This window comes from Pteropus medius, unplaced genomic scaffold, assembly GCF_902729225.1.
Source record: "Pteropus medius unplaced genomic scaffold, Ma_sr-lr_union100, whole genome shotgun sequence".
Taxonomy (NCBI): domain Eukaryota; kingdom Metazoa; phylum Chordata; class Mammalia; order Chiroptera; family Pteropodidae; genus Pteropus; species Pteropus medius.
The window spans coordinates 14,120,583-14,136,262 of record NW_024344378.1 but is presented as its reverse complement, the minus strand read 5'-3'; the positions used below and the strand labels follow the sequence as shown (position 1 = coordinate 14,136,262).

The 15,680-nt window shown below is 36.6% G+C and overlaps 1 long non-coding RNA gene and 1 pseudogene across 1 annotated transcript in view; one reads left to right on the top strand and one right to left on the bottom strand.

Moving 5' to 3' along the window:
• Positions 1–15,680, bottom strand: part of LOC120609113 (uncharacterized) — a 463,755-nt gene that overhangs the window by 387,262 nt on the left and 60,813 nt on the right. The window lies entirely within an intron of this gene.
• LOC120610148 (uncharacterized) lies at positions 9,990–10,108 on the top strand (annotated as a pseudogene).

The following is a 15,680-nucleotide window of genomic DNA, read 5'->3' as shown; positions in this document are numbered from 1 at the left end:
GCAATGTAGAAAGGGCTTGGGAAGTCCTGGAAACTTTAAGATATAATTCCATTTGTCTCAGCACATATTCACTTATTATTTGAGTGGGGCGAGGAGATAAAATCTAAGGTGAATCTGAAGTGTTACTCAGAGCCCTTTCAGCCACAAAGTTTTCCTCTTACCAATAGACCTTGACCTCTTAAATAACCCCTGCTTCTCATTAGCCCCCACCTCCTAAGCTGCTCCTCATGTATCCTTCTTCGTAAATGCAAGGCCGCCGCATCTGACCACTTCGTCGATAATCACTTTGAGATGTCAGTGGTGCCAACTCCACATAATAGTTTCTCAAAACCAGGTTTTTCTTTGCCCAGAACTCAAGACAAAGGCCTTCAGCGCAGTACCTGAATAACTCAGCAGGGGAAATACTGCCCTTTGACTGTTTTTTCTTGCTGTCAAGATGTCTAATGATAAAATTTATTGAAGATGAGGAAACACCAATAAAACTATATTGAATCTGAGAACATGCTTCAGGTTAAAGAGTAAAAATTATTTTGAGTCAATTCTTCTCTTATTTATATTGATCCATAGGCCTCTATTTTCATTTATTTTAAGGTGCAAATTTAATATAGATTAGAAACTCCTTGCAGAAAGACTGTTCTAGGAGGCATGTCAAATAGACCAAAATTGATTTTTACACGATAGCTCACTGCTATTTATTTATTTACTGATGTTCCTCAATTAGCAGATCAAGTTCCAGCTAGCAGTTTGCTGTCTCCTGAAAGCCTTCGACCTCAGATGATGGCCTTAGAACAAGAGATAACATAGGACAATAAACCGTTCTTAGACACCCAGTTAGGCACACCAACACTCAACCTCCAAAGGTGGCAAAGCAGTGAGTGGAAAAGTAGCAAAATATAAAACAGTCAGAACAACTTGTGCAATGTGAACAGGTAGGATGGGAAGCATCCATCAGTTACCAATGTTCAACCACATAGGTTGTGGGGACAGAGAAAGTCCATGACTTGAAACATTATTACTTAGCCCTTTTACTGGCTAATAACAAAGATGAGAAGAATAGGAAGATTTATAGACACAATGCAGGAGTTTTGTTGTTCCTTTTGTATAAAATGTCTGAGTACATAAAGTGGAAAGAACTGCAGTGCCAGATATCTCTGAGAACTGATGAATCAAAAAGACGAGAAATCTTGTTTGAGAAACTATTATGTTCCTTAAACTGTACTTATGACTATGGGAATACAGGACTCTATTTTCAAATAACATGCAATCCAGTTGATGTGATAAGACTAATCTGTATGAAAAAACCAGGTCTCGGAGTTTGCTGCAATAGGGAACAGCCTGAACTTGTCATAAAAGATGCTGCAGCTGGCAGGGGTGTTAGCAAATGACAAAACCCTGAAAAATAGCTCAATAAATCATCTTGTTTGAAGGGTTTTCATAAAATACAAAAAGGCTTGCGTCTTGTTAGAGGCCCCGCAGTTTCAGATGGAGGATCTACAACAGAGCAGGGGGCTGCCCAACCTAAATTGGACTTGATGTGAGCAAGAAATTAAGCTGTCAGGGATTATTTGTTCCTGCAGCACAGTCTAGCCTATTCTAATTACTAAAAACACTGCTTTCCCATTTTCTTAGCACAAATGTCAGGCCCAATCCTAACGCTACTGGCTTAAGCCATGTGCCTGCTCTAGAACCATTACCAAGAGGAACAACATAGGAAAAGCCAATTTGTTGCATTATATGCTCCATGGCTTTAGCAGCATTTTTCGGTAGATAAATTACTACATAATACCACCAAATTCCTGAGTTATTTGGTATAACATGTGTTTACAGTCCATCCGTGGTTGCAAAGATAATCATTCTAAGAACAAGAGTTTTGTCTCTTGCTAACACAGGTTTTATAGTTCAGTAGCCACATATTTCTCTAGCCAAAAAAAGTTTTCTCTCATGCACATCACCTTTCAGGTCTGAGAGTAAGCACTATTCAATTCAGTGGTCCTATTCAAACAGAGAAAGGCTCTGTATAAATTCCTTCTTTTTCAGTGGCACAGTAATCTGGCTTTGTTTAACTAAATAATAACACATTTGTCTTTGGGTAAAATTAATTTTTCTTTGAAAATCCTGGAGAATTTAAAAGTTAAACCAAGGATTGTGATTGGTACTGTTTTAGGGTAGTAACTCATCAGCATTAGTCCCATTTGAGGGCCAATTTTTATTACAGAATATCTTTTTTCTCTTAATAAACAGAGCAGGAAATGTTCCTATACCACACATTTTGCAATGAAATCAGAGAGATTATGAAAAGTATATGGTTTCTCTCATTTTGAATTTCATATTCCTAAGGAAATTTCTGCTTCTACAATTGGACATAATTTTAAAGAACAGCTCTGTCATAGCATAGATTCTTTCTATTGTCTGCAGCTACATTTTCTTTCATTTAAATGTTATGGAATGGGATTGTACTGGTTCCTAAATAATACTAGCTCTATATATCACTGTCTCTCTAAATAAATGATAGACACACACACACACACACACAAACACACGTGACATGGAAGATTAAGATGTATAGAACTTTATGCCCCAATTAGTGATAAAAATAATAGGTGAATGAAATTGCTCATGCTCACAACAAACTTGAAAAAAATAGTACAATGAAAGCCTATATATAGCTCATCTCAATTCACCACTGTTAACATTATCATCTTTTTATTAATTTGGTCAAATTATTTCAAATTTGACCAATATGGACCCCTTCAAGCCAACTCTTAACCCATTTAATATGACTCCCCTCATTAATCTTTGAGTCCTTCCTTATTTTTTGCTTCAACAAGATGTTCCAGGTTCATTTCCCATTCCCTGCCCCAAACCAGAATAAGACATTCCAAAGAGTCTTAATTCCTTGTAATGAGAAATAACATATAGAAATAAAGATTAAAGTACCACAAAGACTAAGAACTCAACAGTAATATTTAATGTTACACAGTAAAAGTTTAGGATATATTTATTTTTTACTGCTAAGGTAACCACTAAAATTATAATATTAAATAAATGAGGAAAAATCTTATAAAAGAGGTAAAATGAATTAATAAAAATAATGATCAATGGAAAAAAAGGTAGGAAAGGAAAATCAAATAACCAGTGAGACAAATAGAAAACAAATAACGAGATGGTACAATTAAGGTCAGTGTTGTGAAGTGTAAATAGATTAAAAAGTCCAATTCAAAGACAAAGATTGTCAGACTAGGATAAATCAGATCCAACTTTATACTATTCATAAGAAACACGCCTTAATATAATGACACAGGTTGAAAGTAAAATGATAAAATAAGATAGATATGCCATGTAAACACCACATAAAATGTGAATTTATTAATATCAGCAAACTAGACTCTAAGGTAATAAATAACACAAGAGACGAACAGGAATAGTAAATGATGAAAGAGAATTTGATAAATATCATATCACATATTTATGATAAAAGTTTTCATCACACTAGAAAAAGGTAGGAACATACTTAACTTGATAAAGGGTATCTACAACAGAACTACAATTAACATGATACTCAAAAGTAAACTATTGTATAATTTTCCTCCAATGTCTGGAATAAGATGAATATGTCCACTATAATCACTGCTATTCAACATTTTACTGGAACTTCTAGCCTGTATAAGAAGCAAGATAAAGGAATAAAAAGCATAACAACGGGAGGGAAAGAAGTAACACTGTCTTTACTGCAGATGACATGATGTATTATTTAGCACAATGACTTATAGATGCTTGATATGCTAACTCTCATTATCAATATACTAATTTTGACTATGATTATTTCCACATAATACTATGTTTCTTACTTTAGCTAAAGATAACTAATATCCAGATTTACTCAAATATAATGATCATAGTCCTTTAAATAGTGAGGTTCATTAGAATACTTTAAAATAGGATTCAACTTGCACATGGTTGTTCAGGGAACACAGTCAATGTCCTGTGTTAAGTACGCTTACTGATGGATTTATGGGAGAGTTTTAAACCATAGTTCCAGATGAGGCGCAATTAGTACCTAGACTTTATGAACCAGTTTGGAAGTAGCGTATTAAAGCATGCACAGTTATCAAGCATAACTTTTACGAGAAAGAGCAATCAAACTCTGCCACCACAAGAATACTCTTCCCCAGATCTCAGTCTCCGACACCAGCCCTGCTCTTGGTCTTACAGATCTTCAGAAAATATATAAGAAGCACTTGTGTGGTTACTGCTACTGAGGAGGTATATTCAAAGGAGGGAGGCAGAAGTTCTCTATGGTGTATTCTGTTGAAGAAATCCCTCAGCCCTCCTGCTGGTTAAGAATCAGCAATAACAAATTCTGTCCATGACAAACCAGCACCTGAGTTCTCTACCCACTTTTAACTCGTTCTTTCAATTCCAACCACGGAGATGGTGACATCTAGTACCAGAGTATCACTCTCCTAGCCCAGCTATCCACGCACATGTGCTCACTTACATAAAGCTTTGACAAAGACTCTCTGCTTGACCAAACTTTAGTCAGGCTCGTGAACCTTCTCCCAGGGCCATCTGTGCACTTCCTCATAAAATACAATTTTAGCAAGAACCCTGCTAAGTTAGTTTGATAAGAATCCCCCATCTTCTATATCTGATCACTCCTGATATCTAATCAGTTTCATCATCCTCCACCATCCCCCAGGTGATGTCTGATCACTCCGGCCCGTCTTCAGTAAGAACTCTGTTAGGTCAGTTTAGCCAGAATTCTTACCCCTGATGTTTCCTTTTTCTGTAATTTTCCATCCACTGACCCTCACCATGCTCTTTAGCTATAAATTTCCACTTGCCCATGCTATATTTGAACTGGAACCCAGTTCTGTATTGAGGTCTCCTTTCCCCTATTTCAGTCATCCTGAATAAAATCTGTTTTTACCATTTTAACTACCATCCAGTTCTGTTTTTTTTATACTTTTCCCTGAGTGTCACTAGATAGCACTGATGCATGCCTAACAACTCTCAGTTTTTGTTCTATGACTGTCCTTTACTGTGCTTCTTCCACCTGCCCACACCCCACACAACTTATACTGCTCAGAATTCGGCCCAACCAGCACATCCATTTCTTACTACCTTGTGATTTTCCCCTTTTCCTCAATTAAATCCAGCAAATGCCTCCACTTCAATTATTTCCATATCACCAGGGCTTTAAGTCTGGCTTGCCTTTTCTGGAGCGGGGAGAAAACACCATACGCTCTGAGAAAGCACAAATATCCTTCCTCTTTAACTAATAACATGCAAGGTCTTCATGTTTATTCCTGAATTCTTTTCTCATTTGACTTTTTAAATCTTTAGCCTCATTATGGGTAAATCCCTATTTAGAAACAATGTCTAGCTCTCACTCAAACATTTCAATGATCAGCGCTGGCTTTTCACTCTCACTTCTCTTGCTATTTACAAAGAAACCCCTGCCTTCCACCAGAGATAGTTTTCAATAAGGAAACAACTTACTTTGCTTCTTAAGAGCTCAATTCCATGAACACCACTTTTACACAACATAGTTCATCTAAACATATCAGGTCACAGTATTTTAAGATTCCCACTTCTCTTAGAGCAGGCCAACCCCCAGTAGAGTGAACTGAGTATGGCCTCAGAAAAGCTCAATCCTCCATTTTGACTGTAAAATATATATTCCTCAGAGAAGAGACAGCATGCCTGTTATTTGATGAATATTTTTAAAAACAAAGAAATTAGGGTGAACGAAGTGGGAAGAAATGGAGTGGAACAAAATATCCGTATTCTATTTACATTTCCTTTACTATCTTCAGTTTGTCTAAAACTTTTGTCTTTTGTTTTCATGGTAATTTGAGAAGACAGTAAATGATAATGATAATGTGCTTGAATTTCAGTTATTTTGAGGGATCTATCAAAAACATACAAGGGGGGATCTTGCCTAAGCTAGCAATTACAGATATATTTCACAGGATAACTGTGAACAGAAATTCTGGACATGTCCCTCATTTTTTGTACGCCGTTCGGATGTTTCTGTTTCCAGCCTGAATGTCCACGAGGAACTACCAAGTCTCCTGTTTTCTCCTACAGCAAAGGCACCAGAGCCGAATGGTAAGTTACTACTGTGATAAATGGAAGGATTCCTGTCTCCCCTTGGGTCACACTCTGTGATAGCGACACCCAAAGAATGTCTCTATTCACAAAGCCCTTGGCAGAGTTTCTCTCTGCTTTATACCTCTATGCTACACTGACCTTACAGATAACTCCTTCAGAGACTGGGTCAAAAGACAAAGCTAAGTAGCACGTTCCACTCTGTATACAGAATTGTCACTCACTTCCAACAACAGAAACTTTATCACCAGATATTCTTCCCTGAGGCAGGGTTGTCTTGCAGGAGCTGCTTCAGGCCCCAAGCAAATAAATTCTTTGCCTGGTCATGCCATCCCTAGGGAGGCATGCATGAATCCCACTCACAAGTAAATTTGCTCCATCCCCCTGTTCTCTATTCCCTTTCAGCATCCCTCACTTCCAATGATAAAATGAAACATAATTCTATTTTCCTTGCTATTGTTTCATCCCATTAACTCTAACTTTGCTATCCTAAATCTGGATAGCTCACTTAATTAGCATAGGACACTAATGAGGTTAACTCTTAATCAATTGTCAAAATGATTCAGCCCAATCTGGCCATGGCCCATCGGCTTAGGTAATAACAGTAATCAGCCATGATATCACAGTGTGCATCAGGGTGCAAAAGGGAAGCCAACAAACAAGACTGGCTCCTTGGACAGTTGCAATGGTACCTGGCCTTTTCATGGAAACCTACTTGAGCTGCTGTGAGGCATTGCTGTCTCTACCTTTGAAGAGTTTAAAATTCCTTTAGGAGGTGAAAGGTTTACGCATGAGAGCATAAGTAACATCATGATATAGCACAGAATCACGTGTTCCATGGGGTATTGCTTTGGGAATTGACTGAAATTTGGTGTAATCATGAAAGACGGCACAGAGGCCAAGGGACCTGAGCAGGTCTTCAAATTTGGATAGGTAAGAAGAATGGTGGGTCTTCAGTGAGAGAAAAGATACTTTCACATTTCAAAACCACATACTGATTCAGATTCTGATGTACATATCTCATCAGTAATGATGGTTTTTAGAAAGTATTTAAGTAATTGAAAATCTATGCAAAACAAGGAGAAAAAGCTTTGCCATGACAGATGTTTGCTAAAGATAACGGTCCTTTAAGGGCCGGGGTCTATGAAATAAGAACCTATCCCTTTCTGTGACATCTAGATACATCATTTCCTCACATTTTCCATGTTTTCAACCAAACTCAAGACCTAAATTTCCTTTCAAACCCAGGATTCCTTTTCACACAGAATGAGAGTTAATTTGCTAAGAGTTCCAGGTGTTTAGCAAATGCTTTGCTACTTTTGAACCAAATTAGCTTTGCTTAATAAGCATCAAGCTTACAAATTTTTTAACCTTTAATAACTGTAAGTACCTTATTCTATAACCCAAGGGCTTTGGCAAAGCTAAGGAAAATCACAGTTTGTTTTAATATACTCTTAATTTAGCAATCTAATAAACTTCCTAATAAGTTGCAAAAATAAGTTATTTTTTGGACTAAACCAACAGCATAATTATCTTGGGCTCTTAATCACACAGCAGTCGCCTTCAAAGGGGTGACAGTGTTTAACACTTTAACAACTGAAGCAGAGTTTCCGTGGAGGAAGAAAAATTTATCAATGGACTTCACTTTGACTTTTGGGAGGGGAGCGAGAACAAAAAAAGTCTTGTTCTTGGAGTGGCAGATAGTCCTAGGCTTATACAATCATAGAAGATATTGGCCTTTCTTAATTCATTCTATAAATTTGCTATTTGTATTTACTACCTAGATAATGGTAATATAAAGTATAGAGAATTTAACAGCCTCCCATTGTTCAATATTTCATAATTTTTAACACTTTATAGCTATTTAGTTTAAGAGGGTGGTAGGGATTACAGGAATAAAGTTATAAGATAATATAATGAAAAGCAAATAGCCTTTACTTCTGATATCAGCTTTAATGTCCAAGCACCACAATGGAAGAGAAAGAAAGCTACTGGGTAAAATGGCTGTATGTCATCAACAGAGACAGACAGTCTTCACTATGCAATAGTGGGAATCATCAGGCAAGCTTGAAAACTAACTAAAATTCATCCATTAATATTTGGAGGGTATTTTCGTCTTTACTATTTAACTTCTTCCCTCATAATGTTAGAAGAAATCCATTTGAAAGTCCCTGCCATATTTACTATACATCCCCAGTTGATTTTCTCTAAAAATAATAGCTATTCTTTACTGAATGCCCCTCAGACCAGACATGATAAGCACTTGACATATTTTTAATCTTATCACCTCACAACAACCCTACGAGGATATACTATTATTATTGTCATTTTGCAGATGAGAGCACAGGGTTCAGAGAGGTTAAACTGCCTACTGTCATATAGCTGGTGAACTGCAGAGCCAGGATACAAAACTTCATCATTGCGAATGAGTTTACAAAATGTCCCAATTTGAACAATGGGTCTGAAGAGTAACGTACAGAACCATTACCCTCCTGTGTTCATTGCCTTGTGAAATTCTGATTCACGTGAGATTACCTATCTGAATACCTGATAGAATACCTATCTGTACTTTAAGTTCCTTGAAATCAGATGCCAGATCGTATTCACTTTTATGTTTCCTGCACAAAGGCATGGACAGTAGCATCAAGCAGATCTCTAACTCTGCTTTTAGTCTGACCCAACAGACACACTGAAGAAATGGTGGAATTCTACATTCATTTAGTGAAGTCAATGCTCCCTGGAAAGACATACCTATATACCTGAAGACTACTACATGTCAGGTGAATCCTTCACCTCTGAGAAGCCTTTGGAGATCTAGCAAATGCACATTAGTAGCCCTCTGCTCCCTCTTAATATCCATTGTGATCCAAACAGAGCTCACTGTCCCCTGAATCAGACAAGGATGCCAAGACCTATCAAATTCCTCAGAGTTTACCAATTAAACTATTAAAAGCTTTTTATATTTTTTCCTGTGTTTTCACAGGAATATGTACACATTTCTATTGTGGCACCTATCATATGAAAATATATCATCTTTCATGTCACTGTCACTTTCTCAGATTAAATGATAAAGTACTTAAGGTCAAAGACCAGTATTTATTCAACTCTACAGCTCTGCCTTATCAATGGGCACTGAACATAATTGACAACATCAATATAACAACAACAATAATACTTACTAATCCTCAAACATTGAAGACTCTACCAAGCACTTGAAGTATAACTTGTATTTACTACTCACCACATCATTTTTTGTATTTCTGGGTATTTATCCAAAGAAAACCAAAACAATAATTCGTAAAGATCTACGCACCCCTATGTTCATGGCAGCACAATTTACAATAGCCAAGATATGGAAGCAATCTAAATGCCCATCAACAGATGATTGGATAAAGAAGTATGGTTTATACATACAATGGAACATTACTCGGCCATAAAAAAAAAAATGAAATCCTACCATTTACAACAACATGGATGGACCTAGAGGTTATTATGCTGAGTGAAATAAGTCAGAGAAAGATAAATATCATATGATTTCACTTATATGCAGAATCTAAGGAACAAAATGAACAAACTAATCAAAAACAGACTCACAAATATAGAGAACAATCTGGTGACAGCCAGAAGGAAATGGGGTTGGGGAGCTGGGAGAATGGGGTGAAGGGTTAAAGAAATACAAATTAGTAGTTGATAGATGGTCATGGGGATGGGGAGCACGACATAGGAAATGCAGTTAGCATTCATGTAACGGCTAAGTGGAGAGCCAGAAGAGAGAAAGAGCAATTAGTGGGATCGTTTTTATGAACTTTACAAATGTCTAACCAATGTACTATATACTTGAAACTAATAAAATAAAATTTAAAAAATAATAATAAGTCTACAGCCATGCCACCCTGAACATGCCTAATCTCGTCTGATCTTGGATGCTAAGCAGAATAAGACCTGCTTAGTACTTGAATGGGAGACCACCTAGGAATACCAGGTGCTGTAGGTGTAAAAAAATAAATAATAATAACAATGATAATAATAATAAATTTTTTATAAACCATACATATATATATTAAAATTTTTTCACATTGAAGTAAGGAGTAATTATTTTAATTGTTATTAAAAGTTACTGTACCACAAAATGTGAATGCAAAACATTAAAGAATTTTAAAAACTTTTTGTTCTTAAACAATGAAATAAATTTTCAAGTATACCAAAAAAAAAAACCTATTATCATCTTTTGATATTAATTATTCCCTTTTGTGGATAAGAGAAACTAAAGTAGAGAAACATTAAGTAATTTGTCCCAGGTCACACTGCTGGTATCTGAGATGATTCAGAAGTTTGTCTAACTTCAGAACTTTTCATGATAAAACCAAATTTTCCACCTACAACCCCAAAACCTTACACAGCTCCCAGTCTTAACATTTACTTGGCACTTAGTATGTGTTTATAGCCTGACTAGTCAAGCACAGATCAGGACTCAAAAATAACAGTTATGGCTGGTTATACCATCACAAATAAGTGCCGCTACTCTAAGGAGGTTTAGCTCAGTCTTCAGAGCTATTTGAGTGGTGGTGATGCAAAGAGATGAATTCGTTTTCCTTTCCTGCTCCCCAATTTTGACAGCCTTTTCTACCATCTCATCTCCCCATTCCTTGTAGTAAATGATGATGCCAAGATCTGAAACCCAGGTAATGAGTTTCTAAGCCTCTCACAGTGAACCCTGGGGGCAAAGTTGAGAACAATTACCAAGGGTAAATCCACCCAATGTGCTCTATGTGCTTTGTTTTATTAGCATTTCATATTCTCCCTTTTTTCCTGTACTATTTAAATGTCTGCCTCAATCAGACTAATTGTCTAATGCAAACAATGAGAAAGAACTACAAGTGCAGTATCTTTTACATTGCAGGAAAATGCAGCTCCATCATTATGAAGAGATTTCAGAAAACACCAGTCTCAGAGGACACAAAGTCTAGGTTTTGTTTCGCTTTCATCCTACAAGCTGGCAAAAACATAGGCATTCCCAGGTCACTAGGTTTAAGAAGTCAAGGCAAGGTGGCATTTATGAGTATCGGGAGCCATGAAACATTCGTGAAAATGATAAATGAGGAAGCTACAAATCTTTTTGAGTACTATTCTCAATTCATCACTTGAACTTGGCCTAACAGTCTTTAATTTAATAGTATTAGACAGATTTTTTATCATACAGAAAGACATGTTGCTTTGTGTTGTTAATAAAAAGAGAGAAAGAGAGTTGGGGGAGGGAGAGAGAGAGAAGAAGGAAGAAAACAGGGAAGGGAGCCGGGGGGAGGGAAGGAGGAAGAACTTGGAAAGAAGAAAGAAAGAAAGAAAAGAAGGGAGGGAGGGAAAGAGGGAGGAAAGAAGGAGGAGAGGGCTAGATAAGATCCGTCCAACTGTATAGAGAATAGGGAGAAGACCCTGTTTGGTACCAAGAAACATCTCTTGATTTATCCAGTGAACATCATTCATTACGTTTAAAAGAATTGCCACAAAACTTAGCACACAACCGACATTCAGAAAACTGAGAAAGGAGGGAAATACATGGATACAGGTCTTTGAAATGCATTATTTTCTTACTCCTAAGATATGGCAGACTGATTTTCTATTCTTATGAGCAAAGCCAAAATCAGTTTTTTGGGAGGGAATATATCAATAAGTCATCGTATCTTTTCACGTTTTATTCTTTCTAACTGTTCCCACTTGTACAAAGTAATTGTCTGTTCTCTAAGAAGAGCTAGTTTTGAACTTGTATTAAGTTTTGTCACTCATGGAGAAATCACTGGGGCAGTGTGGACACTGCTTTGCAGAAACACTCAACCTGGTTGTAGAACTAGACACATACATATTAAACAACGAAAAGACAATCCCAAAGCAACCATCAACACGTATAAAATAAGATGTTATTACTTAATTACATATTTATGTCATCTTTGTAGTTTTGTTCTACCATCCTGTTATTACATTCAGAGTTTACAGAAATTCTTAATGAACATTGTTAAAAATAACATTCCTCAGAGATACATATGACTTAACTTGATAATGATAGTTTCACTGCTTCTCTTTGTTTGTGCAGGTGATCATTAAAATTAAGCTCCTGATTTAAATTATCCAGGGTAATTTATTCAGACCGCCTCCTCACTTAACAATTGAAGAGATTCATAAATACCAACGGGGCTAAAGTTTTCACCATGCTCCTTGGTGAGAGAAGGTGTTATGTTAGCATAAAATCACAATAATTAACCAGAATTATCTAACCCCTGGATATCAACATTCATAGAGTCATTGGCAAATGTAATTGAAGAAATTGTCATTATTGTGCATATTGATAGAAGGATAATTACCAAAGCATGAGCCTAGGCCTTAAAGAATTTCTTAATGGAGGGTAGGACTCTTCCTTATTTAGCATTATTCATCTAAAATGTTCATTAGCAGCAATATCGCCTAGTATAACAAAACTCTCCCATCTAAGAAAAGCAGTAGAGATAATCAAACTACAGTTTCAAGAGCAAACATGATCAAAATGTGATAAATTGTTCCTGGACTCCTCTATTGCTTTTATCAAATAGTTAGAACCCAGTGATATTTTGCCCCATTCTCATTATCCTGTACAATAGTAACGCTTGCTTCTTCAACAGGGGGCACTCTGACCTGCTCTACATGGTACTAGAACTACTTTAGATGCTTCCAGCACCAGAAGACCATGCTCAACTGAGGAAGAGCCAGAGAGAGCAAGGTTTATTGCCTCAAGGACTCCAGAGAACTCATTTCTTGGCTTAACACATCTCTAGGCCACGGAAACTTTGATATGTGGACCCAGATGATCAGAGACATGGATCTACCCACAATCAAAAGTCCCACAGGCCTTTCATTACATTTTGAGTGATATTTTCAAAGACATCATTATTTCAAAAATATTTTACATATTAATTCCAGGAGAGGAGCAGGATCTTGGTTTCCTGCCAATTCTAAAGAAAAAATATATATATTTCATAAGAGCTGATGGTCTAATCCCTCATGTGTTACTGAGCCCAGGCCCTCTCCTAAACAAGTGCAGTCCTGTCCACTCTTCCTACAAAATATATAAGCAACACTAAATTTTAGAATTACATTTGTGTGAAATTTCATTCTTCCTGATGAAAGCATTAAGCACATCTGCTATTGAAGTTTTCTATCACATGTATTGAAAAGAAAATAAATTGTCTCCCTATTAGAGATGTTTTAATGTTATCTAAGCATATTATTTGCACATTTGATTGTAAGCCATCAATAAGTGCTTTCCAAAAGACTTTTTCTTAGCAGAAAGAAAACAGGCAGGAGTATATTTGGAATTATGGAAACATGCACAATGTATTTGTCACCCAAGATAAGTATAATTTTGTAATTCTAAATGATAAGAAATATATTGAAACAATTATCTCTTTATTAATAATTGCTACTTCTATAAGGAAGATAGATGGAGAAATTTATCTGGAGGTTATACTTTTAAATAGCTATATTAAAAGCAGTTATAAAATGACTTTTAAAGTCTGGATGCAATTGAAGCAAATTTGGCCCAGCCATTTCCATCACAATAGGATTTTTGAAGTGAGTAGAGAGAGAAGAAAGGGCCCATTACAGACAAGTCACCTGATGCCGTCCTAGACATAATGTGATATTGTTCCATACAGTAATGTCTGCAGGGCTTTATCCAAATTGGTCTGAAATGGATATCCAGAAAAATGCAGTTCTAATAACCCTCCTCCTTTATTTTTAGCTTGAAAGCCTATTTCCTAACGGCAGCAATGACTAGTCTGCATTACTCATTTATCTCCCATTTAAGATGTAAATGAAAGCAGTATTTTGGGACCACCAGGCATCGGGGAGAGTTGCCCCAGGTCCCAGGTAATAAAAAGATGAGAGCTAAGGTTACATGATGCACTTTTTAAGCCCCAACTCATCTGGCATTTGGTAAAATAAGCTTTATCCCACAGGAACCCTGAGGAAATAAAGAGGAGCCTAAAGAATATGGAAGTGAATTGAATGGGCTGTTTCAAGAAGGATGAAGGTACCCTAGAATTGCACAGATATGTACCTCTCCGTGAGTCTCATCTATAGAGAAGACTACTGCTCCTTGAGCAGGAAATAGACATCTATGTATTGTGCTCTGTACCATGGCATCCAGATGTAAATTAATCAGTTTGCAATTCAGTGTCATAATTCATATTCTAATTGTTCCATCATTGCATGGGCAATTAAGTCTAAGTCACAAGGAAAATAAAACTCAGATGGCACTATGTAAAAATACTGTGACCTGATACAATGTCTTCCAACAGATTATATCAGTGTCAGCAATGATCAAGGCATTTTTTTGACATATTTATGGTATTTAACACTTAGTACTGCTACCTCCAGAGAAGATCTGGATTCCCTTGATCCATGGACTCCTGTTGATGTCACATTCTTACTTTCTCAAAACTCCAGGGACCACCGCACTCTGTATAAGATAAACAGACTCTGCCCTCCTCATCACTTCAGCAGACACACAGGAAAAAAGGAACAAATCTGGGAGTAGAGAGGTCTGGGCAGATGCATCAGGAGTCCCTATCATGAGCAGGTTAGACAGCATCCATCACAGGCACCACTATTTACAATCAATGTAGCCTACAATCTGAGTGTAAGTTGAATAAAACAAGAAATCACTGTTTCACTTAGTGCTCTTGGTCAATGGAGAGAGTAGTTAAAAACACAAAAATACCTAGATGAACATGTGATGGACCCCATTTGAACTTCTAAAATTAACTAAGGAGATTTTGAGGGACAGGGAGTGAGGGCTAAAGACTAGCAAGAAACTGGGTGTTGACCTTCACTGTGATTTCAACATTAAACATTAATGTGACCTCATTTGTCCCCAAAGTCTCTTATGGACAGTAACTATCTCTCAAACTAGATTACAAACTCTTTGAATTTAAAGGTTGTGTCATTCATCTTTATTTTTAAATTACAGTTGACAAGCAATATTATATTAGTTTCAGGTATACAGAATAGTGGTTAGACATTTATGTAACTTATGAAGTGAGCCCCCTGATAAGTCTAGTACCCACTTGACACCATACGTAGTTATTACACAAGGGTGTAAAGTACAGCATAGGGAATATAGACAATAATATTGCAATAACGATGTCATTCACCTTTACGTCCAAACTAAAAACAGTATTTAGCACATAGAAGGAATCCATTAAATGTTAAGTTAAATGAAATGAATGAGTATTGAATGACTATAAAAAATGTACACCTACCTACCACAGAAACTAGAGAAGCAGTCTCCACTTGTAATTGTGTCTCATTCTTTCCTGCTAAATTATTAAAGTAACAATCATTTGTTCTCAGTGCTCACTGGACTCATGCAAAAATAATAATAAGTTTGGAATATAAAAATCATTTAAGTCAAAGAGGATACATTTATAAGAATTAAATGTCTTTGAGTGATAACGTGTGGATGTAAGTTCATTGACTGTAACAAATGTACCACTATGGTGCTGGATGTCAAAAGTGGGGAAGGCTGTGCATGTGTGGGA